Raw genomic sequence first — 25,486 nt, forward strand, 5'->3', positions numbered from 1 at the left:
TTGCACTGCTCTGCCAGAAAGTAACATTCGCCTGCTCCCAGCCAGATATCTGCTCCTCCTCAGGTGTTTACACTCCCGCCCACAGACTTGCTGGAACCGGAGCTGACGGATGAATGTGGGTGCCACATGTTGTTGTTGTTGGCCTTGCTGCCAGTCACATACATGAAAACAGTTAATCCATCCAAAAGTCAATAAAACTGCTATGTTTTTTTTTTGATTATCGGCTTGTAGCCCAAATTTAATAAGTTCCAGTCATTGATTTTGATTTGCACAAGTGACCATATTTATGTACATTTTTAATATGCCTACTTTTGCATTTTTGTATTTTTCTATCACTAGGCTTGCCTGCACATTTCAGACAGACTGTCAGTTTGGGCATTTATCATAGCAATAGTGCATTTCAGTGACCCTTTCGGCAGGCTACATCGACAATCCAGTAGAAGACGACAAAGGACTGGCGACTCATTGAATCATTCATTCAGTTAATTCATTTCAAAACGCTGATTTGTTGAAGAATGAAACACTGCTGCTGTGTTTTGCTAGGAGATGCGGCGTGTTTGATTCCGCTGCAGCTTCGTTTGAAACTATTTATGGACCGAACATAGACAAGATATCTAACATCGTGGGACCTATCATACACCCGACCCAATGCCCAAGTGTTCTTTGCTAGTTTCAGCCCGACACATTTATCATTTTCAAGATGGTCCTCACTGCAGGACACAAGTCCAGGGGGCATGGTTTTTCCCATCGTTTAACTAGCAAAAGTGGATTCGGACTTGCCCTAAGTGGACTTGCCCAGTGCGCTTTAGACCAGTGGAGTCAAACTCAACTTTAGCTCCAACCCTAATTAAACACAACTGATCCAGCTAAGCAAGTACTTCAAGTTTATTTGAAAACAACATGGTATGTGTGTTGGAGAAGGGTTGGAACAAAAGTCTGCAGGGCTCTGGTCCTCTAGGAATTTAGTTTGACACCCCTGCTTTATGCCATGCGTTGATCGTTAAAATATGGCCTTTGTCTCTAAAAGGTAAGCCACTAATTTTCTTGTTTATGTACTGTTGTTTAAAAACAATATTACAGACGCAATCGTTCGTATGCATGGAGCTGCACATAATATTGCTTAATTTAAAATGTTAACCATATATAAAAAAATCAATGTGAACTGTGGTTCATGCACTACACTACACTACTGAGAATAGAAAATGGCACTTTGTAAAATCATTTAAAATTTTAACCATTTACCATTTAAAATGTCTGCGTTGCATCTGCATGATTTTTTTATTAAGACCAGAAAAAGAAAATTAGAACTAGAGAGAGCTGTCATGGCATTGCTCAATGAATGTTTAATACAATTATAATTAAATTGAAATACAAACAATGCAATCCATTTAAGCTGTAATATGAACAGTGTGCCAACATCATGAGACTTTCCAGCCATCTTATCAACCCTTCCTCATACTCAGTCATGGTCTTCCTGTTTTAATTAGTGGTGCTGATGGCAGCTGCACTGGGAACCTTCAGAACAGTGAGTGAATCAGGGTGAAGGAGGGTTAACTGATTGGAAAAGCAATCACAGCCCACCGTAGCTGCCTGATTAGATGATTATCTGCAGGGGTTGGGAGCTCCATGAGCAATCAGCCATGGGTGAGGGGGAGAAAGGAGCAGGTGTGAGGGAGCCGCTTTCATGGGGAGATGTGAACATGGCAGCTGACGAGGGCTGGAATACCAAACATCAAAAATGTAGTTCGATCGAAGGAACTGCCTCCAACTGGCAGTGTGAGGTAACAAGTTATTGGATTAAGACCGTAATGGGCAAAAGGCAGGAGAGGGTAACGTGAACACATGCACAAAAGACCAAATGGCATATAGATCACAAACACATAGAACAACCCAGCAACTAAATTATATTATACAAGTTAACCACATGTTAAGCAGCGGTTCGACACCTGTTAAGCTTTTTCAGCAACAAGCTATTTCTGGCATCACTGTTTTCATGACACATTATTAAGCACACAGCCGAACATCCTGAAGAGTTTAGATGATGAAACACACTTCCCTAGAATGTCTTTGCGAAATACAGCTCATTAAAGTGAATTGGTTCAATCAGACATTTAATTGCAATGAAGCTCTACATCAATATAACACAGAAGATTTTGCTTATGCCTATGATAGGAAAATGTAGATCTTGGTCAAATCTTTTTGTTCAAATAGCCTAAATATTTTAATGATAGAATTTCGGTTAATAATGGACTTCTTACAATAATACAGCATAGTACTATTGTAATTCATTTGATTTATTGTTTGACAATTTTTCGAAAATGTTGTCATATATATATATATATATATATATATATATATATATATATATATATATATATATATATATATATATATATATATATATATATATATATATATACACACACAGCATTTATTTATGTATAGGTGGACAGCAGTTTAACAACTTTGATTTTAACACTGAAATGTGTCGCTCCTGAGAAATCCGAGTAAATGTAAGGTCCCATAAGTCACTGACATTGACTGACACCAGGGGATTTTCAAATGGCGGTCGATATCTCACCACAGGAGGATGACTGATGGACATTGTGGGGTGCAAACACCATTTGGAAACTCATAAAAGGTATTCTTCCACAGTAATGATTGGCCACAGAATAAATAAATAAATTCCTGCACGTTAATGACCAGACTGCAATGATTGACATTTTTTTTTTTGTGTGCTAGTAATGAATGTACTAACTGCTAAACCCTGTGGACCACTGAGGGTCATCTAGCCCCTTATTAGAGGTGTCACTGAATAGGAATAGCAAGAAACAAGTAGATTAACGTATATTCATAACCGAAAGGTACTCTCGAGGGACTAAAAACAACAATTACCATTTACATATTGCCCTTGAGAAAAAGTAGTAGACTTTAGCACAGTTAGAGAGATAATATACTTTACATGAATTTACTGTGAGCTGAATGTAATGTTTTCAGACATTCAAATACATTTTACTTACAATACAATGAAAATGTAGTTTACATTTATACTAAAAAAAATAGTTTTATTGACCCACCTAAGTAGGACTTAGGTACAGTTTAATATGGAAATTCATAATTTTATTTTCTTTGAAATATTAAAGTTTACTGCCGGATACATTTTTAAGCTAATTTTTATTATTGCAAGTTTTTCCTGGGAATAAAAACTCATTAACTTTAGGTGCCAGTAATTGGACAAAAAAAAAAAAAAAAAAAATCATTAAGAATTCCATAAATTCTGATAATACTGTACATTGATAAAGCAAAATAATAAGAAATAGTAGCAGTTGTGACACCATATCGTGCAAAAGCTGTGTGTGAATAAACAGTCTCAAGTACATTGCATTATACAGTAATAATAGTTTATTTCTTATATAAACATCCCAGCAATAAGAACTTTTGTATTTGCTTTATAAGCTCACATATTTGAGTCTATAATCTTTAAGATCGTAAGGCACATTATATTGAGTCCCTTTGTTTTTATTAAAACACACAGGTTCTGAGCAGGAATTCATCATGGACATGACTGATTGTGGGTGACCAAAGTGTTTTTTTTTATGTTTTCATTCAAGCAGTTATTCATTTACACTAAGTATAAATTTTACTTAAAGTTGACTAAATCCTCTCGATTGCTTAAATAAGTTCATACAATATTTAATCCAAAGTTATGCCGACAGAACAACATGAAGTTAAAAAAATTGTCTTAAATTATATTAAGTCTTAGAACAAAACATTAGTTGACACAACAAAATGACTATTTATTATAACTGAAAGTTTCAATGAACTCAAGATTGTAAGGCAACCAGGTTACTTTAAGTTATACCAACATATTTTTTTACAGCGGGATATTGGAAGGATGATATTTCTCTCTCAGGAAATGACATCTTTCCCTTCTCTCTGAGCTATAAAATTCCATTTCACAGTCCGAGTCTAATCCAGACGCCCTCATGCAGGACCTAGTCAGGGTCTGAGTCACCGTGTCTTCAGCGGTTACTGATGTGTGAGTCTCTACTTGAGACCCACACAAAAAGCACCTACTCTGAGTGATTCGAGCAGGAGCAGTTCAGTATCCAGGGCAAAAAGGCATCAGCTTCAGTCACAAAGCCATTAAACATCAGAGCAGTCAGTAAGTTTGTGAAGTAGTTTTTTTGATCCATGGAAAGGTTGTGACATTTCTCCATTAACCTCTTTCTTGCTCTTTATCACCTACTTCACCGAAGCCGTTTTTAATGTCAACGCTGTTGCACAGATTTTGGATGACTGCATTTTTCTTTCCCTTTACTTCACACATGCTCTGCTTGAAAGTGTGCTAATTATTGCTCTAGCACACACTATTCCTTGCCGGAGAATCAAAAATGCTGGTTGCTTTTAGTATGGAAGTTTTGTACGAATGCTGAATGCAAAATGTTATTTATTCATCAGTTTGACATATTCACAGCCGAAGGTTGCACACAAAAATGATGCAGTGCTTACCTTATTGCATGAAAGAGAAAGTAAACAAACCTGCCGTGTATTGGCAGATATCAGTAAACGTCAAAGATCTGTGATTAGGGTGTCAGGCTCACATGCTGTAAAAATAGCAACCACATTGTCTTTAAATAAAAAAAAAAAAACTAAACAAAGAAACCTGATTATTTAACCGCCTTAGTCATGTGCCTGCGTCACAAGTAGGATGGGTGATGTCACTTACTTTTTGTTTAATCATACCAAAAGTATTATCCGTAAAATATAATGCCGTTATTGCCGATTGCAGACTGATGCAAAGTCTATCCTAAAAAAAAACCACTTTGTATAAATAAAAACTCAATAACTTTTGAAAAGTTTGAGTTTTGAAAATAATGTCTCTAGATCTTTACATAGTGCATGCCATTGCAAAGACTGTAAGTCTGTCACTCACAGTCTGTTTTTATTGGCATTATATTCAATAAGTTTAAACCGACTAAGGTCTATTGATACCAAAATATATGATACCTCTCTTAAATGGAACATTCATGCTATTTATGTGGATCAGATGGATAGTAATTTAACATTTAAAACCTAAATTGAGTTGAAACTCAAATTATAACTGATTAAAATATTCATTTTTATTATTCAGCAAGGAAGCATTATCTAATCAAAAGTGACAACGACATCTATAATGTCACAAGTAATTTATATTTTAAATCCGTTTGAAAAAATGTGTCATGGTTTTCAAATAAACAGCACAAATGTTTTCTGAAAGATCATGTGACACAAAAGACTGGAGTTATGATACTGATAATTCAGCTTTGCGGTCACATGAATAAATTACATTCTAAAATTTATTAGTCAGCAGTTTTTGTTTAAATTGTAATATTGCGGTACTCTATTTTTTTATCAAGTAAATATAGATTTGTTGAACTTCTTTCAAAAACATAAAAAATCTTCTAACTTTTGAACTGTAGTGTATTTTTTTCTATACATTTTTCACTTCATCAGATGATTTCTTCCTGTCTAGTTGGCCGGTGATTTACCAGAATAAGCTAAAAACCAAAGGCAAAAGTCTGATGTGAAGCTCTATCAAACAGCACAAAAGCCTATCTCATATTTAGCTTCACCGATTGTCATGCCCCTGGATTGATTTTGTTGTGTTTTTGTTCCCCATGTGCTCCGTGACCCAGTTTCTGTCTCCCGTTGATTGTATTATGGTCCAGGTGTGTGCCAGTAATTATCTTCATTTGTCCTAGTATTTATGTCCTAGTCTGTGCAGTCGTTCTCTGTCAGGTGTGCTTGTTATGTTCATGTGTTTCCTCCTGTTCCCAGTGTTGGATGTACTCTGTGCTTAATCCTTGTCTCGCTATCACAGATTGTGACACTGATATTTAATGGAGTGAAATAACTAGACTCAGTTCTTCTTTTTTTGTGTGTTGACCTGTAGCCATCAGTGATTTTCTGTATGAATGCATTCTGTGTTTGTTGTTGACTGCTGAGTTTCTGAATGTCAAGATGAGCACAAAGAGAAATAGTTGCTATGTGAGGATCGATCCGCAGGACACTCTGTCTGGTATTTCAAGATTGATCCGCCCATCTCTACATCAAAATTGATGTCTCTTTGAGAGAGAGGAATATTTCAGGTTCAATACAAGTTAGGTTCAATCAAACAACACTTGTGACGATTTTGATTACCAAATTGGGAAAATCTGTAAATGTTAAACTCTCTGCTGTTAAAAATAATATGCATGCTAACATGAAGTTAGTGTGAAAAAGAGCACTTGGTAACCTTTCTGTGAAATGTTATGTAATGCTAAAACAAAAATTACGAATGCAAAACGCAAGTTTTACTTGATGAATTAACGCAAGCAATTTTATCTTGACTTTCATGCATTTAAATTCTCCAAAAATTGGCCCCATTTGCTTGCTTTCTTTTTTTTTTATTTACATTTATGTTTAAGAATTTTTTTTTATTTTCTTAAATATTTTTGGACTTATTTATATTAATTATAAATGATGATATTTTTTGGGGGGCAGAAATTAAATGAATTGTGAAATGTAAGCTCAGAATAAAGTCAGAATTGCGAGATGTAAATTTAGAATTCTGTGGCAAAAAGATCGAATTGTGAGATATAATCTAAGCATCAGAATTCCGAGTTAAAAAGTTGCAATATACTTATTATTTTTTTTTTTATTCCTTTGTTGAAACAGGCTTTCATACTGAAACAGTGAACCGAAACTGGAATAGTCCTTTAAATATACAAATAAAATTCAGTCCTGAATTATGTATATCAACCCATTCTCACTCCAAAGGCGTCAAAAACCGAAGCATGGTCAAGCGCCCCTAGCGTCACTTTTATGACGCCAAATGTGCCTCTCGGCGTCGACTATCGAAGCACTACGACCTTCATTGCTTTCAGTGGGAAACTTTTGGCGTCAGAATTCGACACGAGGACATGAGATGTTTATCGCTATGAAATCACGTTCAAGAAGTCTCACTCATCACACACATCGCGCGATACTTGCTATCAGTTCCACAGTTTGGGTGAGTAGTCGTATATACGCTCTTTTAATGCCTTTTATCAAATGTATTCTGTCTTCTTTATTAATCAGATTAGTGCCATATGTTAAATCGCTGTATTATATCGGTCATCCGCGGCTGTCTTTGAGTTTCATTGCGTTTAAATAAATGAACGCAGCTGCTAATTAGTGTGATTAAACTCTATCTGTCACGTGACGTGCCATAGACCTTCGATCCGTTTTATATTATTATTAATTTCAGGATCAATGATGTAAGTTGTATTTGTAGTAAAATCATGGTAATCACGACACAATAGTAATAAATGAAATGTGAAGTTAAAACACAGTAAATGGGACATTAGTAACTGTAACTGTAGTTTTACTATGATATATTAATAATCAATACAACAATACAATAATCACCAAACCAGCTATGTTTGTATCACTTTAAAGTTAGTGTTTTTATGTGCTTTTATATGACAGATATCACAGTAATCATGTGTTCTGTACCATGCTTTTAATACCTTTTAATGTGAATCCAAAAAAAAAAAAAAAAATCAAATTAAAAATAAATAATAAAACATGTATTTTTCCATCTTGCAGTTCATTCATATCAGTTTATATATATATATATTTTTTTTTTTTTTTTTTTTTTGCTCACAGATCATTATTAACATTCTGTATATAATTCAATTTTATTTTCTCTCCCCTTTTTTATTATTTTTATTTTTAGCTGAAAAGACGTAAAGGCAGTCAGCCCAGTGGTGTTTCTGGAGAGGGATTCCTTCAGAAATGGAGAAGACAGAAAGCTGCGGAGGCAGATATTTGCAGCAGTAAGTCTGTGATAGTTTGTCTCTTTTATCAAAAATTCCTGCTGTTATAATTTGTACAGCATTTGTTGTTTCTTAAACTGTTGCACTGTCCAAATACCCACACTTGCCATCTTTTCACTTGACCACTTCATTACTTATTTGAAGTCTTTCCTGTATTTGGCCTAGTGTTCGAGTGAGCATGATGACCACGAGTGTGTGTCGAACTTTTCATGACCTGATGACTGTGTTTCCCAATCCTGATCCTGGAGAACCCCAGCACTGCACGGTTTTGGTGTCTCTCTTATCTGCCTTGGAGTCTTCACTGATGAGCTGATGAGTTGAATCAGGTGTGTTTGATCAGGGAGACATCTCAAATGTGCAGTGTTGGGGTTCTCCAGGACCAGGATTGGGAGCCACTGCCTTATGGGACACTTATGTGTTTAAAGAGATTTTTAATATCTAATTATCAATATTTCACATACTGTACTAAACACATCACAGTCTTAATAATCCAGTTTAACACTTGTATGATATTGTACAAGCCCCAGGACGGTCTCATCTGACACTATCAAAAGAATTCATATGACTATAGCTTGTTATTAATTACTTGCTTTCAATAATGGATTCATTTAACATTTAATTTTACAGCATCTTTACAGAGGCTGCTTTTATGGTCTAAACAAAACACAGTGTAATGTATAAGTTGAATGTAATGTAATATTTCTGTTTTACAGGATTGTTTGAGAATAACACTGCAGTTCTCCATCATGCACAAGGACTCACCTCGTTAACTCTTTATCCCCCACACACACAGATATGGTCCCTGGATCAGTGATTAGACTTTGCAGTGGTTTGATTTTTGCAGAAGATGTAACTTTGTTTTATTTATAAGCTCATAATGAATACATTACAGAACCAGTGATGAAAACAATAGTTAAAAATAGTATTTTTCGTATTGATAAAGCATTTTGTTCTATTTTTCAAGCTTCATACAGTAAACGTTTTAGACTTTAATTAAGAGTTTTAGTAAAGGAGATATTCATACACAGTCATCCCCTAGCTCCAGTCATGAAGTGAATTCATGATGTTATTGTCAAAGCTAGCAGGTGTTTGTTTTCCTGAACACTTTCTCTGTCTTCCATTGTTCAGACAATCAGTGATTATTTGATGCTGTGCTGATTGAGTTTTATAGATGATATTGCACACTTGACATGCATGTCTTCATGGTGTTTTTTTGTGAGTTTGAAACATTTACATTGTGTTGTATAACATTTTGGTCAATTTAATTTTTTTAATAAAATTGATCTTTTTCCAGTGTTCTCTGAAAGACATACTGTATTTACTGTTTTGTTTTTTAATAAAAGCATTTTCATTTGCATACTGAAAATAGTTAATGTTTACAACATAACTGCCTTTTTATTCTTTATGGTGGCAAAAACGAGCTTGGTGACAGAGGACGCAGTGTAGTAATTTGGGCATGTTGTCTTTAAATGAGTTTGACATATCAATAAATAATGGAAGATCCTTACAAACATATGCATGTTTATTATGCTTTATGTATTTATTTGTTCATTCATTCATTCATTAATTTATAATTTCTGTTTTTATTCCTAGGGTTCAAATGGTAGAGAATGGTAAATCACAGAAACACAAATGTGAACAATTTTAACTTTAAAACACAATGTAATATACAATGTAAATTTTAGAAGCACGTCATTTGATTAGTAAATATATTTGTCTTTGGTCAAAAAAAAAATATATACAAATCTTAAAAATGTGTCTTATATTTAATGAGAGGAATCTATCTGTTGGATACAACTGCGACTGCTGGGCATGTGCACATCAATATTGCCCAATTTTTGTCAAGCTGAACAACGGAGGAAGGTGAAGACGTTAATAAAACTGAATCTAATAAGTAACAAGCTTAATCTATTGTTAACCGAATCTATCCCTTCAGCCGAAAAACGAAAGACGTCGGTCATACATGGATAAGGAAGTGTGACGCTGCTGCTCAGCTTAGATGCCATTGGCTATGACTTTTCAGGACAGTCTGTGGTTGGACTATCTTTTAACCCATATTAAACAGCGCATCATGTTAAAAAGTATGTTTTGCTCCTATCATCACATTAGTAATATATTAAGTCAACAATGAAGTGTTGCTATCTTGAGAAAAATGACATCTTTAGCGAGATCCTAATCCTAACCCTAAGCATAACTTCAATGAACTACAAAAACAGCCCCCTAGTGTTGCCTTTCTATAGATAGAACGACGGAGGCTTGTGGGTAATGTAGTTTAAAACTTTTTATTAACGAAACTAAAAAAATTATTTATTTTAAGGTAAACTGGATATCTAAATATGTTTATTGTGCAAACCTCTATGATATATTTGAGAGGCAGGCTGAAATGTGGTATTTTACAGTGAGCAATATTTAAAATGCTTTTATGCCAGCTTTCCACTTATTTCTGAAAACTGAGCTCAACATTATTTTATCAGCATAGCATAAGTAATAATCCTGCCCATTTTCTCTTTGATATGTTAATTGGACTCTGATTTACAGCCATTTGAAATGTACAGTTTTGGGCTCTTCCGGGGGGTGCTACTGGGCCCCTGGGGGTAGCAGGGCAGTAAAACCTACATATATGTATTCTCCTCATTATGAACAACAAACTGAGCTGAGTCACATTTATATCTGACAGTTTTCACAGTCCTCTGTTTTCTATTCTATTCATCATGACTATTATACCTTTTGACAGGACATTGTGAGGCCATCTGATGAAACATGGAAAAATTATAAAGAAATGATTTAATAATGAAAATAATAGATTATTTCTTTGATTTTTGAAGTAAATGGCAAGAAATATAATGGATGAACCTGCAACAACTTGCCATTATCTATTCCCCACTGTAAAGCAGTAATCAAGGACAATGTATACACATTGTGATACTTCACTATTACACAAGGACAAATTCATGCAGTGCTAAGAATATTAATTTATATATATATATATATATATATATATATATATATATATATATATATATATATATTAGCATTATATATAACTAATTAGCCGAAATCAGTGTAAAAATGTCCTCCTCACCCCCGTATCTTGCTCCTCATGCTGGACATCAGTAATGTGTGTGCTCTTGGTTTTAATGCAGTACAAGATCCACGTTGATCATTCCTGCTACATTCTCAGTTATCCGTCAAGTGCTTGTAACAATAAAGCCCATGGCACCATCTTGTAATGCAGAATAATTAATCTTGTAACTCCCTGTATTTCACAAAAAATGTGCATATTTGTTACTAAAATATAAAAAAATTACTTTCTGGTGTACTGATGTCCCAGATGTTATTAATCCGATCAAAAATGTTCATGTCTTAAATAAAAAAATAATCCCAATAATTAATATGTCGTTTTTCCAAGTCTAAAATAAACACATATGAGCCTACCTAGTAAAATGATGTATTTACCAAGAATCTTCAGAACACAATATTCACCATTTTCATTTTATTGAAGCATAGACTATAAAGTTGATAAAGTAGCATCAAGACAAATAAGATTCAATGAAAATAATTATCATCAAAGATACATTAACCTCATATATAAATCAGTTCACACAGATGAGTGATGAAATGTCCTTAAAAGTCACACAGTCCCATCCAGTCAACTGTGATACAGATCATGTGATACATATAAGACATGAGATACTGTTTCAGAAAATAATGATTCCCATCATCACATCTAAACTGGTTTCATCTCCCCATCGTGATCTTCTTCTCTCGTGTCTGGAAACAGTTTGTGGTTGATGTCCAGCACTGATGTGGTGTAGCTTGTTCTCAGCCAGAGGATCTCTCGGTCCTAACATCCCAGACCTGGTCAAAGTGAAACACACAATGCAGAAGAAGTTGTTTAATGGACAGAGAGCGCAGCTTATGTTCTGTGTGGTTTTAGCAGGGTGAGTAACTATGACCCTTGTAGTACTGTACACTTACCATTCTTCAAGCTGTTTTAAGATCTTTTGAGAAGCTTTTCTCTGAAGACAATTTACCACATCCTCTTCTTTCACTCCTTTCAAGAGCATCACTTGGTCAAAACCCCTCATATGGCTGATGAGATCATCTGTACAAATAAAAATACTGCAATAAATATGTCATTCTGCAAGAATTAAGAAAAAGTTACAGAAGCAAAGGACTTGCTCATGAGACTGCATTAGCATGTGTAGTTCTCAGAGACTCTAGAATTAATCTATTGTTGCAGTAAATGTGTTTTCTTCCTCTAGAATCTTTCTCCAGAGCTAATGACTTCTCTCACAAATGTGTTTTAGTCTGTGCAGTGTAATGCCTGGCTTCAAACCAATCAACTATCAATTCACAATTAATAACATAACATTTACAAAACAATGAAATAATGTCAATTGGTGTTTATATCAACTAAACCAATTTCATGACACTTGTCTGCTAATAAAACAGGTGGTGTGTTTTTAAAAACATAATATTAAAAATGTCCAGTCACACTTTGCTAACATGCTGTAATTGTAATAGTATAAAAAGAAATCAAGGCTGACATGACCAGTTCTGTGAGAGATCATCATAAAATGTTGTATAACATTGCTTCAACACACACATACCAAAGGACTTCTGTTTGTTTGAGCACAAGATGGCCATCTTCATTCCTCATCCTGAGCAAATCATATCCTTGGTCTTCCTTCTCTTCTGTGAAACAAGATAATCTCTACTTACTCTCTGTGCAATTAATATTGCTCATTAAACATAATTAAGTTAATTTAAAGTAAGATTCAGACCAGAGCATTTTTGGAGTAAACAAATGTACCTGGGAAGAGCTGATCATGGCAAGATTCGCTGAGACTCAGTAATAGCTCTTTTAGGTTTTAGGAAGGTTTGTGAGGGTTGGCTCTTAAAATAGCTGTTGAGTTCGATATTTTAGACCTGAAAAAGAAGAACAGCATTATCTGGAAAAAATCCTGTAAGACAGAAGGAAGGACATATTATTAATTACGTGCAGCTTGTACATTACACCTCTGTAAAGATGCTGTATAATTAAATGTTAAATGAATCCATTATTGAAAGCAAGTAATTAATAACAAGCTATAGTCATATGAATTCTTTGATAGTGTCAGATGAGACAGTCCTGGGGCTTGTACAATATCATACAAGTGTTAAACTGGATTATTAAGACTGTGATGTGTTTAGGGATCATTTTTAAGACTTTGACCCTGTCCAGATACCCACACTTGCAGTCTTGGCCACTTGAGAGTGTGTGTACGTGACAGTGTGTGCACAAGACTGTCCCCGGTCTTAATAATGCCAAAGCACAGCGTCCTTAACACACACTAAACCTCTCCAATACTGCTCTGGAGCGCTATACAAAGCTTAGCATCATGTTTTGGAATAAATCGTCAGACTTTTTGCCGAGATCTCACAAGAGGTCATGGAAAGCTGTCCAATGTACAGTATGTGAAATATTGATAATTAGATATTAAAAATCTCTTTAAACACATAGGTGTCCCATAAGGCAGTGGCTCCCAATCCTGGTCCTGGAGAACCCCAACACTGCACATTTGAGATGTCTCCCTGATCAAACACACCTGATTCAACTCATCAGCTCATCAGTGAAGACTCCAAGGCAGATAAGAGAGACACCAAAACCGTGCAGTGCTGGGGTTCTCCAGGATCAGGATTGGGAAACACAGTCATCAGGTCATGAAAAGTTCGACACACACTCGTGGTCATCATGCTCACTCGAACACTAGGCCAAATACAGGAAAGACTTCAAATAAGTAATCAAGTGGTCAAGTGAAAAGATGGCAAGTGTGGGTATTTGGACAGTGCAACAGTTTAAGAAACAACAAATGCTGTACAAATTATAACAGCAGGAATGTTTGATAAAAGAGACAAACTATCACAGACTTACTGCTGCAAATATCTGCCTCCGCAGCTTTCTGTCTTCTCCATTTCTGAAGGAATCCCTCTCCAGAAACACCACTGGGCTGACTGCCTTTACGTCTTTTCAGCTAAAAATAAAAATAATAAAAAAGGGGAGAGAAAATAAAATTGAATTATATACAGAATGTTAATAATGATCTGTGAGCAAAATATTTATATATATATATATATATATATATATATATATATATATATATATATATACATATATGTATATATACATATATGTATATATATATATATATATATATATATATATATATATATATATATATATATATATATATAAACTGATATGAATGAACTGCAAGATGGAAAAATACATGTTTTATTATTTATTTTTAATTTGATTTTTTTTTTTTTTTGATTCACATTAAAAGGTATTAAAAGCATGGTACAGAACACATGATTACTGTGATATCTGTCATATAAAAGCACATAAAAACACTAACATTACAGTGATACAAACATAGCTGGTTTGGTGATTATTGTATTGTTGTATTGATTATTAATATATCATAGTAAAACTACAGTTACTAATGTCCCATTTACTGTGTTTTAACTTCACATTTCATTTATTACTATTGTGTCGTGATTACCATGATTTTACTACAAATACAACTTACATCATTGATCCTGAAATTAATAATAATATAAAACGGATCGAAGGTCTATGGCACGTCACGTGACAGATAGAGTTTAATCACACTAATTAGCAGCTGTGTTCATTTATTTAAACGCAATGAAACTCAAAGACAGCCGCGGATGACCGATATAATACAGCGATTAAACATATGGCACTAATCTGATTAATAAAGAAGACAGAATACATTTGATAAAAGGCATTAAAAGAGCGTATATACGACTACTCACCCAAACTGTGGAACTGATAGCAAGTATCGCGCGATGTGTGCTGAGTGAGACTTCTTGAACGTGATTTCATAGCGATAAACATCTCATGTCCTCGTGTCGAATTCTGACGCCAAAAGTTTCCCACTGAAAGCAATGAAGGTCGTAGTGCTTCGATAGTCGACGCCGAGAGGCACATTTGGCGTCATAAAAGTGACGCTAGGGGCGCTTGACCATGCTTCGGTTTTTGACGCCTTTGGAGTGAGAATGGGTTGTGTATATTGTCCTCTCCTGGTCATGGTACACATATAATCATATTAATATGATGAAATGGGAAGATGGGAAGCCATGGTCAACCATTAGAGGATGGTCTTTATGAGGGTCATGCTATTAAATGCTTTTTTTTTTTTTTTTTTTTTTACAGCCTTTTGCAGAAGGCAGTTAAACCTGCTGTGTGTGTGGAGTTTTTTTTTTTCCCCCTTTCTTTCGGTAAGGCTTGAGTTCAGTGCCAGATGTCCCCTCTTAATGACAACTAAAGTGGCAACCTGTTTTTGACTGAATGTGCATCTTGTCCATGCACTTTATGGCTTGTCTGCACGACTGTGTGTCCACAGATTACATTTTGTGTCCTCTGTGTGTGTGTGTGTGTGTGTGGGTGTGTGTGTGTGTGTTTCTCAGAGTTGACTGGAGCTGCTTTCTGTGTTGTCAGAGACACCTGCTCCTCTACTTTCCCCCTCGGTGCTGCTGATTGTTTTGGCTAGGTGTCCTGAAGCGATAAGTACATTTCCTGTCCACAGTCGTCTAAATCTTTCCATTTACTTTCTTCATTTTCACCATAACAGCCAGGTGCACCATCAGTCCAAATGTACTGTTAAAAAAAGCACGTAATGTCCAGCCACAGCTACAGGGAGGCAATATTATGTCTAGCAATGTTCTAACAGCCTGATCTCAAACGTGTGTGTGTGTGTATATATACACCTCAGTGCTGTCAAAAGAGATAAGGGAACAAGCGTTGTGTTGAATGCTTTGGGGTAAACTCCTGTTTACTCTGAATACTGAAGTCTAATTTGTTGGATGAGTAAAGTGGGCATTTACTCCTACAGGTCATTGTAATCCAGGGCTATAGCATCCACCACCCAGCGATATGCGTATATTATAAATATTTTTATGCAGAGTTCTAAAAACAAAGGTCTAGATTATTCTTATTGTATTAATATTTTAAATGTTTGTATACTGTACATTTATATTTAAAAACTTAATTCAATAGGGAAATAAATGTACAATTTCAATCATTATTTTTATATCCTACTGCAAAAAAGATCAAAAGTAATTAAGTGACATGATTATGCAATGGTATAGACAGAATTTTCATTCATATTAGAATTTAAAGTTCAGGCTTGAGTACAGTGATGGAATCCTTTGAAATAAGTTACAATTAAAAATTAACAAAAAAGTAACTGACAGAATAGTAAATTAGGTATAATCTATGTGATGCCATTGAACATATTTTAATAGTCAAGTTATTAATTCTATGAACTTAATGTTCTATGAACTTAAAAGCAAAGCTAAAATCAACTTTTGCCTCTCAGAATTCTTCAAGATTGCGACATTGTCATAAACTCAGATTTGCCAAGAATCTAAATCTGACAAAAAAAAAAAAAAAAAAAAAAAAAAACCTTTTTGATGAAAATTCACACAGGTTACAAATGCCACGTCTTCAGACATGCTGTAAAACCCAGAATCTAAAAAAATGTTCCTATGAAAATCCATAAAAGATCAATGCATGTTTTTTCTGGAATCAGCTCTCCAGCCACACCACTCATGTAGATATCGAAGAAATCCATTTGCTTGCTTTGCATCATTGGTCTGCTTCAATTTCATTCTGACTGTGTTATTTTGAAGATCAAAGTGGAGGATTGAGGTCCCTTTGTCAGACTGTTTCATGACTGTGATGTTCAGGAGGGCTGTTAGTTCACCACACACACACACACAGACAGAAAGAGAGAAACGTTCCGCCAAGCGTTCTCATCATCTTCTCGAATCATCTTCATTTAGTGTGCAGGGGAACCAGGAAGAGCTCTCAGGCTTCTAGGCTGAATGAAGTTAAAGGGTCAGAAGAGGCTGTTTGGAACCGATGTGAAGGATAATAATGCGATTACCACTGAATGCTTCTTAGAAATGACTCACACACTTACTGTCTTAATGTTTATATGTAAACCTTTTATCTTTTATTGAAGAGGAAAATCTTTATGTTGTCAATTCTACTTTGCTGGAACAGCTTGTAGACTGGCTTAAGGATAGTCGATAGAACTCAATCAGTGCCATATTTGGCATGATGTTGATAACCACAAAAAAATTGTGCAATTAATTTTTCTTTAACAAACCGAGGTTACAGTTAGGCCCTTACAAAGGAAGCAAATGTGTTACATTTTTGTAAGATTTTTTTTAGCAGAACTGATGGTAGAAGCTTTAATTTTCTAAAATCATACAAGTTCCTGTGGCTCAGTGGTAGAGCATTGTGTTAGCAGCGCAAAAAAGGTTGTGGGTTTGATTCCCAGGGAACACAAGTTAGGTTAAAAAGAAATTATAGCCTAAATGCACTGTAAGTCGCTTTGGATAAAGGTGTCTGCTAAAAATACGTAAAAAGTTAATTTTTCTGTCAAAGCTGGTTCATTATTTTTCTGTAAAAACAAAAAGAAAAGATGGTGTGAGAATGATTTGCTGAATTTTTTTTTCATGCTTTTGGAAGTCATCAGTAGTACATGTCTCAAGATGGTATTCAAAATCTCAAGTAAACACTACATGAACACTATTATGCTGCAGAACCAATATCCTCTTTCCTGAAAGACTCAGGCGTGCAATAAGCAAAACTTGACATAGCTTAAACACCCTACAGACATTATAAAAATTTCAGCTGGAAACTTTTATCTCGACACTCGTGAAGACTGTTAGTGCCTTCATTAAAGGTTTTATGAGTTAGCCTGCTGCTTTGGCACTAGATTCAACCTCTGTTTTCTTCTGCATCAGAGCCGATACGTCAGTCAGTAAACAGTACCCTTACACCCTTATGTACTGCACATTCTTTTCAAAACGCTTCTAAGAAAAGTGAAAAATCTCTTTTCCATTTTAGGTCTTTTATCTATCAAACTTATAATCTTTTTAATGATGTTTACCTGAGCCTTTGAGCAGCTGTTTAATCCGAAGTTGTTTTCATCATGAGACAAGTTTGCTTTAGGGGATCCTAACAGGTTGTACAATTTAGCTCAGAAGTACTTACTCAAAATAGAGATAATTAATAGGGTTTGTGTTTGAGAGGAGGAGTTTTGCACAACCTTTAACTAGCATTGTATTATGAAACAAATTGAACTGCAAAGATAGAGCACCCATGCTATGACACACTGAGGTTTTTGTTGTTGTTATTTGGTATTTGGTCATCTCAGGTGCTTTAGGTTTTATATTACACATCATGTGATAGATATAGTTATTATGATTACTGATTGATTACAAAAGTTTTGAGAAACATTCTGGATTTTGTAAGGTTGCTAATCTGATGCCGTTGAGTTAGCATACAGCTAAGCTAACTAAGTGGGTGTTTACACAATGCTCCATTTTCAACTAAAAAAGGAAAACCTTTTATGCATTTTGGGGGCCTGAAAACACAAACTTTTGAAAACATATTTTCATGTTGCATATTATGTGTTCAGTCTATGTTTATGTGTGCGTATAGTGTTTCTTTACAAAGTGACATTGGCAACTATGGCCTGGCATACAGCATTTATAGTCATTTTTTTGCTAATCTATGTAGATTGATTTGACAACATTCTATGCAAATAAAATGCAAAAAAAAAAAAAAAAAACATTTTTTAGTACTTCATTGTAAACTGTAAATGTACTCAAAAACTAAAAGTATAAAAAATAATAGAAGTCAACTGAAATAAAGCTAAAAATATTACATATAAATATTATGAAAAAAATATATAAATATAACATTTTTTCCTTGGCTAGGTTTAAGTAACACTAATAAAATTAAAACGGAAATATAGATAAACTGTAAATTATAAATAAACTTAAGGATAACTTTAATAAATACTAAAGTTTAAACCAAAATTGAAAATGAAAACTGAAAATTTAAAGCTGAATATTAATAAATTTTACAATTGTTTAGAAATGATAATAATAATAATAATAATAATAATAATAATAATAATAATAATAATAATAATTATTATTATTATTATTATTTTTATTTTTTTTGCTGATTTGGATTATATGGTATTAGTGGTGCTTTAGAAATACTGCCACAGTAAATTTTTGTCAGGATCATAATTTGTTGCCCCAATATACAATATGACGTGTTTTCAGTCACAGACATTATTTCATTACTCTCACACTGAGTGTCATTAGATCTTATGAAGGCCCTGATGAACCTCATTAACTAATTGTCTTCGTCAGGGGAATACATATCGCTTCAGACAATTTAACTTCAGTCCTTAAAGGCAATTTAATGCATCCGTCAATACCTTCAATACATTTAATTTGCTGCTCAATAATAATGAAGGCCAGTTCTTTAGCCGTTTACAGATAATTTTATTTTTAATCTAAATGCTGCCATTAGGGATGCCTCTGTCAAAATGATTTAATCATATCTGTAGGTTGCAGGTAAGAATATAGATAGACACACATTACTGGCCAGATTTCAAGCCAGAAAACAACTTGAAATGTTGCTAACCTCTTTATTTTTACCTCAGCCAGGTGTAGCATGAAGAGACCGATATGAATTCTAAATCGTCTTTGTGATGGATGCCAACAACATCTACTGCTGTCCGTCTCATTGTTACATCTTAAGAGGTTTGTGATTCAAAACGCCCCTTGAGATAGGTTTTTGTTCCCCAACCTGGAGTAAACCAAAGGCACAAAGCATTCTGGGAAATGTTTTGCTTTCACACACAGGACTTATTCAGAATACAGTATGCTGATGAACAATGTCTCTGAAATGTCTGTTTTGCATTGATATCGGTAGGCAGGGTGCAAAATGAACACGGCAAAAAACAAATACTGGTAAACCCTGAATGGAAAAGGAATAGCCCTCAACTTTATTATTGCATTAAATCATATTATATGTAATAATAATAATAATAATAGTTTGACCCTTGCTGATGTGAATGATGCCATATATGACAGTAAGTGACTTTCAAACCTCAGATGTTGTCTGCAGTCTGTTGTTTTATCTTATCAAAACTAAATCACAGATTTAAGCACTGTTCAAACAATATATTTGGGAATTTTGATAAATTATTACAAATTATTAATATTATTTCTAAATTAATAAAGTATTTGTGCATGTACACAGACTGTCAAAAATGTGCTCACTATGCTGCATTAAATTCTATTTGAAAATAAAATTAAAATTTACACTTTTAAATGTAATTTATTCCTGTAATGGCTAAGATAAATTGTCAACAACATTACTCCAGTCTTCAGTGTCACATGATCCTTCAGAAGTGATTATAATATGCTGAATTGGTGTTCAAGAAACATTTCTTTATCAAGAGTTTTGACTGTTTAATGTAAATAACTAATAGTAATAATTAATAAATAATTAAATAACTAATTGAGCACCAAAATCAGCATATTAGAATGATTAATGAAGGATCATGTGACACCTTAGATTCAAATGTGCATTTACAGGCAAAAAATTAAATTTTGAAGTTTAAGGTTGGAAAAAGTTAAACAATATTTTACAGTATTTCTGTTTTTACTGTATTTTTACGAAATACACCATACTTGCTGTGCATGAGACTTGTTTTCAAAAACATAAAAAAAAATCTTACTGACCCAATCTGTATATTAACATTAAAAGGTCTCACAGTAGGAAAATTAAGGTGCAGGAGAAACCTCAAAAGGTTTATCGTCACTGTGTGTGAGGTATGATGACAAAAAAGTGATATTAATGTGTAAAATCAAGTTCAGGTTCTAAATACCAGGTGGTGCATGTAGGCCTGGTTGACACTAAATCACATGGTATGATTTCATCTTTACAGAAAGAAGACATCATTAGCAGGCCTATTTTTAACTCTCACATCTGAAGTTTTGTCAGAAACAAGACAGCACGAGGCGTGAACATCTATTCCTGTGTGCCAGAGAGAGCAGCTGCTTTATCCACACTGTGCAGGGTCCAATAATGCTGGTCTCTTCATAACATCACATACAGCTCAAGATCAACAGAAGTAAAAAGACTGGACAAGAAAAGGCTCAATTATGTGTCAAAAGCCTTTCTATTAAAATCAAATTCACATTCATACATTTATATATACAGTATATGGTTTTGATACTAAGAACTTTACTAGCAAAAAAATACAAAGAAATGACCAAGGCTTGTTTTTCCATAAACGATAGATATTACATATTTTTTATTTCCTAGCAACAATACAGCACTGGTACAGCAATACAAATATTTTTTCCAATCATTTATTTATAAATCTTTTTTTTTATTTTTATTTTTTTTTTACATTTTAAAGCATTTGGCGGAAGCTAGAGATTAAAAAAAAAAGAGCTTTGAGGCCCCGACCTTGTGCCCAAGGTTCCCACAACTTCCTTCAGTGGTCAGGTGGTGAGCCTGCAGGCACTGTCCCTGGAGGAGGCAGACCCAGCCCTAGTTTAGCTCTGTCCCGTCCAAGCCTTGAGATGCTACGTAGACCAGACACAAAGCTTTAGGATCTCAGACCAGCTCTTTGTCTTTTACGGAGTCTGGCAGAAGGGGAAGGCTGTCTCTGAGCAGATGATGGCCCACTGGATTGTGGATGCCATCGCCCAGGCTTATCAGGCACAGGGAGTGTCCTGCCCGCTCAGGTTGCGACCTCACTCTACTAGAAGTGTTTCATCCTCCTGGGTGCTGGCTCATGGTTCCTCACTGAAATCTATTTGACAGGCACTTTGGTAGGGATTCCAATTCATCAGTCACTGACGTGACGTCTAGAGTGACAGACTTAAAGGAAAAGTCTCAGTTATGTATGTAACCCTCATTCCTTGAAGGAGCTGCTGTAACACAGCGGAGCCATCGGGTCACCACCTTGGCTCCTCGGTGAATACCTGGTATATGTTGCACCTACTGCCTTTCTATGCTCACTCTTTGATTAGCGGCAGGTGGATTCAATATTTGCATGCCAGTGTGCATTGGTTTTAGTTTACACTCAAAGTAGATTGGTGTCTTTAAGCGAGATCCTAATTTGTCACTTTTTTTGTCACTTAATATTATATTTTCTATTAGATCTATGAATCTATTAGATCACTTGGTTTATAAAACCTTGATCCCCACTCAACAAAATGGTCATCTTTTTTGCATTTTAATGTAAAATAAAACTCAAAGGAGATTATTTTTGTTGAGTGTGGATCATGGTTTTATATATTGGAAGAAATTATTCAAACAAATGAATCCGACGTCTCATTCCCCTTTTGTACCCCTTTCGTTTCCTATCTTTTCTCTTGCTGTTCTATGGTTCCTTGTCAAAAAAGTCAAAAATAACTGTATAAAAAGAAATGATGTAATTCTCTTTTCAATGAAACCCTGATGTAACAGAGGTCGCAGCATGAGCCTCTGTTTGTCTTTGTCTCCCTCTATACTGTATATCTTTGATTCTCAGTCAGTTTTTGTTTTTGTACAGGTCACCATCCACCCTGGATGGGATGGTACATGAGCACTTGTCATGTCCTCCAGGTCCAGGGCTCTAATAATTGTTTTCTTTCCTTTTACAAGTGTGTCTCTATTGCTGTTATATATGATGAAATCTCTTGTATATTATTAAAAAGGTCAGCGTGGGGAATTCTTATTTTTTTTCTTCAAGTGATGTAAAATTTTAAGCAGTGGGCTAATGACAACCTCTTCAAACTTACAACAAAACCTACAACTTAATGGATTAGATAATGATTTTTCGTACACATCCAATCTAAACAAATCTAAAGTAAGTGTCATTTGGAATTTAACTGAAAATGCCATTTTTAATTTCAGTTCAATTACTGAATTTGAATTAAGGTAACAACAGAATAGAGAATTATCAAAACTTTCAAAATTCAATACGATTTTTTAAAAGAAGTTAATACTTTTATCAGCAAACACAGGCTCAGTTGTTCGAAAGTAACAGTAAAGACATTTGTTACAAAATGTGTCATGGTTTTCACTAACATAAAAATGTGTCCATCTATTATTGTTTGGACAAAATGCGGCACATTCCCTGTGAAACTGAAATATTTCAAATAACAAAACCACATTGAAATTTAAAAACAAATAAAAGACTTGCTAAGGCTTGCCTGTGCTCTTTCCATTTAAAATTAGAGGAAACCACTGCATTTTTATCACAATCCAACACCGTTTTCTTGGTTGCCATTGTATGAAAGCAGTGCTGTGCTTATGAACATTATATGCATTATACAGATGCAAGATTAAAAGGAAATATCATCTAGAATTCAGCTTTGCCATCACATGAATTAGGCTAGTTTCCTTTTAAAACATTTAAACATAGAAAACAGTCAATTGTAATAATATTTTACAATATTTCTGTTTTTAATTGTATTCTTGATCAAATAAATGCAGCCTTGCTGAACAGAACTTGTTTTAAAAAACAATAAAAAAGCTCATTCCAGTCATGCTGTTTGTGATTCACACAATGACATATTTCTGATGGTTTATAGCAATGCAAGTGACAGAAACAGTTAATGATACAACAAAGTTGAGAGAAAGCTGAACCTCATGAACATGAACAGACTTGATGTGGTGACTACCAATGGAAGGGAAGACAGTGAGCAGCCACCTTGTACATTTAGATGCCTCAACAAAACAGATACCAACAGCTCAGTGGCTCTATTCCATCACTATCATATGAACAGAGAGACCTTTTTTTCCCCTCTCTCTCGCTGCCTTACAGTATGTGATGTGGACATTTGTTGTACCTATTCCTCTCTAATAAAACAGTCTGTCAAGATCAGACATGACCCATTCACACAAGTCAAGAGAAAAAGTGCAGACAGCCGTTTCCATCTTGATGTTTGTCCGGGCTCACATGTGCTCTTATTCTCTGGCTCTTTAAGTACTATTTTTTTATCTTTGTGTGTGGAACTACAAAGCATCTTAACACCCTGATTGGGTTTAATGTTGTATGTAAAGAAGTGCCTGAATGGATTTTGTCTTCCAACATTTTGTTGGCCCTCTCCAGAGTGCAAAATCATAGCAAAATAGATGTTTAAACACCGGAAACATGTTCAATGTATGGCTGGATATAAAGCATTCAGACAGTTATTCTGCTCGAGTGAAATATTGGTATGCTGGGGACACTTAAAATGTCCCCAGCATGCCAGGTTACATACCTTTCAGAATGTTGTGAGGTCTGCCTGCCAAATACAGAGGAGCTGAGCTCTTTAATGCTTTGCCCTTTCTCACAGCTGAGCTCTCTCTCTCTCTCTCTCTCTCTCTCTCTCTCTCTCTCTCTCTCTCTTTTCAGAGCCTGCAATTGTTAAGTGTAAAAGATCAAAGGTTCCATGGAGATGTAACACTCATTTACTGGAAAAACAAGAAGTCAGCATTGTTGAAGAAGGAAGGTACAAATTACTTTTTGCTTATGTTGCAGACTTGAAAGATTAAATGATGACAAGATTCTGTGTTGTCGTGTGCTTGCCTTAAATACATTTTACATTTTAATTGGCTGAGAATGTACTTATTCTCAGGCCATCCAAGATGTAGATGTGTTTGTTTGTTTATCAGAACAGATTTGGAGAAATGTAGCCTGGAAATGGATCCTCTGCAGGGAATGGGTGCAGTCAGAATGAGAGTCCAAACAGCTGAAGAAAACATCACAGTAATCCACAAGTAATGCACAAGACTCCATTTGATCAAATAATGTCTTGTGAAGTGAAAAACGTAAATTTAGAAGAAAAAAAAATCCGTAAATAAGACTGAGCTGAGTAATGTTGTCTAAAGATTGAGTAATGTTGCTTTCTCCAGTAAAAAAGTATTGCTAGGATATAGGAATACACACAGATCAAACACTGTTAACAGTCTAAAACAGTTATAAACAAATATGTCAGTGGAATCTGATGTGAGATGACGACATGGAATGGTCTTTTTCACTTGAGGAGGCATTATTTTGGATTATGGACTATAGTATTTTTATAATTGGATATAACTTTTCACAAAGTGAGTGATTTTCATGCTAAGATCATGTTATATTGTCTATATTTCTTGTGACTATACTGATGATTATTTTAACATTTATGGATTGGCCCCATTCCTTTTTATTGTAATTGCTTTATTGTAACCCAAATTTACTTTAACACAAATTTACAAATACTGATCCCAGTAATGAACCCAGAATACTCTGCAGTCTGCTTTCAGCTCTGCTTCTTTTGAAGGACTGTTAAAATCCTGACATACAATTTGTGCACCTTTAAGAGGCTGTTGCTCATGGAACAAAATGTGAGAGAATTAACAAATAAAGCTTTGATAACTCCCATAAGAAATCATTTTCACAGTAGATTTTCATTGATTCTTCAAAATAGCTCCTCACAAAAGCAGGGATTAAAGCTCAAGAGAATCAGTCAAATCAAGAAAATACAGCTAACATCTGTTCAGCCTGGCGCAATTATAATGCCAATAACCAAGAGCATAGGAACGAACGTCTCTAGGTTACGTATGTAACCCTAGTTCCTCGAGGGAACGAGACGCTGCGTCAATGCGCTTTGGGGAACGAGTACCAACGCCACCGGACTACCAAACCCCTGCCTAGTGTGTATCCGAAGAGCACAGCCTAGGACAGGAGGGCGGAAGCGCCTGGAGTGACTGGCATGTCTAGGCCATATGA

The 25,486-nt window shown here is 34.9% G+C and overlaps 1 long non-coding RNA gene across 2 annotated transcripts; it reads left to right on the forward strand.

Moving 5' to 3' along the window:
* The first annotated feature begins 923 nt into the window (after positions 1-923).
* LOC113048619 (uncharacterized) lies at positions 924-24,429 on the forward strand. Of its 2 annotated transcripts, XR_003276515.1 has the most exons (4): positions 924-1,027; positions 19,392-19,487; positions 24,131-24,227; positions 24,391-24,429. It is a non-coding gene; the product is annotated as an uncharacterized LOC113048619 (long non-coding RNA). The 2 variants fall into 2 exon arrangements; XR_003276516.1 differs by lacking the exons at positions 24,131-24,227; positions 24,391-24,429 and adding an exon at positions 20,681-20,901.
* The last annotated feature ends 1,057 nt before the right edge of the window (positions 24,430-25,486 follow it).

The sequence above is a fragment of the Carassius auratus genome, chromosome 29 (genome assembly GCF_003368295.1).
Source record: "Carassius auratus strain Wakin chromosome 29, ASM336829v1, whole genome shotgun sequence".
NCBI lineage: Eukaryota > Metazoa > Chordata > Actinopteri > Cypriniformes > Cyprinidae > Carassius > Carassius auratus.